The sequence below is a fragment of the Arachis ipaensis genome, chromosome B03 (genome assembly GCF_000816755.2).
Source record: "Arachis ipaensis cultivar K30076 chromosome B03, Araip1.1, whole genome shotgun sequence".
NCBI lineage: Eukaryota > Viridiplantae > Streptophyta > Magnoliopsida > Fabales > Fabaceae > Arachis > Arachis ipaensis.
In genome coordinates, this window is record NC_029787.2 from 35,965,370 (window position 1) to 35,966,772 (window position 1,403).

Here is a 1,403-nt window from a genome sequence, read left to right on the forward strand (position 1 = left end):
AATAAAACAAATTAAAACTTTCAAGTTCATTATTAATTTAAGGTTACTTTGGCGTGTACGTTTTCACTTAATATAATTTACCTTGTTTGGTTATTTTTTAGGGCTAATTATAATCATGAGGATGATGGATTATAGCAATTGCTACCCGGAAGATCCACATGCAGTGAACTTTGCTGGTCAGAGAGGATTTCTGAAAGTATTGAAATCAGGATTCAAAGAAACATTGTTCCCTGACGATCCCTTCAGGGAGATTAAGAAAGAGGAGAAGCCATTGTTTAGAGCTATAAAATGGCTTCAGTACTTGGTTCCAATCTTCCAGTGGCTCCCGACATACACTTGGCGCTTGTTCATCTCCGACTTCTTCGCCGGCATCACCGCCACCAGTATCGCCGTTCCCCAAGCCATCAGCTATGCAAAACTTGCTGATCTTCATCCCATTATTGGCCTATGTAATAATCAACTTGTTCTCACTGGTTAACTTAATCTATCTTAGCGTATAAACAAAAAATTATTTATTAAATCAGTAATTTATATAGAATATATATTAAAATACAAAATAAATATTAAAAATAAATTAAATACATGTTTTCGGATATGTAATAAATACCTAATGATTGATTTTGTTATTTAATTTATGTGGTTTCATATCAACTTATTCACATGAAGCTGATTGTGTTCTTTTGTGAGGTTAGATACATGTTTTGTGCCACCTATTGTGTATGCTATATTTGGGAGCTCAAGGCATTTATCAGTGGGGCCAATTGCATCAGCATCATTGCTTATATCTCAAACTATTTCAACCGTGGTAAGGCCAGAAGAAGACCCCATATTGTATCTTCACTTGGTTTTGACAACTACGTTTGTTGCTGGCCTCTTCCAAACTTGTTTGGGTTTCCTCAGGTAACCAACCTTTTTTATTTCCACTACTACATATGGAATACGTTTTAGTATAAAAAATTCCACAAGTTTAATTAAACTCTCCTTTGTGAGAGTAATCGAGTACGAGATGTATACTAAAATCAGTTATTATTAAAATTAGTCATTAAAATAGAATTCATATTAAAATATAAAATACATATTAAAAGGGTTAAATACGATTTTAGTCTCTAAAATATAAGTTGAAATTTTTTTCGTTTTCAACCTTTTTTTGCATAAAAAATCGTCTCTAAAGTTTAAAACCAAAATCGTACTTAACCATACATATTAAAATGAGTTAAACTATACATATATTCATAGAAAAATACCAAAAAATATCTGAATTTATTATTTTGGTCATTATTTAACCGTCAATTTAATTCCTTTAGTCTAGTTATTTTAATCTAGTAATCTAACAACATACTTTATGTTATATTTTTAAATATTAATAATTAATTGATAATAAAAAATAATAAAATCTGAAACAT

The 1,403-nt window shown here is 30.1% G+C and overlaps 1 pseudogene; it reads left to right on the forward strand.

Annotated features, from left to right (window-relative positions):
• The window catches only part of LOC107632947, a 4,113-nt pseudogene continuing 2,778 nt past the window's right edge, over window positions 69-1,403 (forward strand).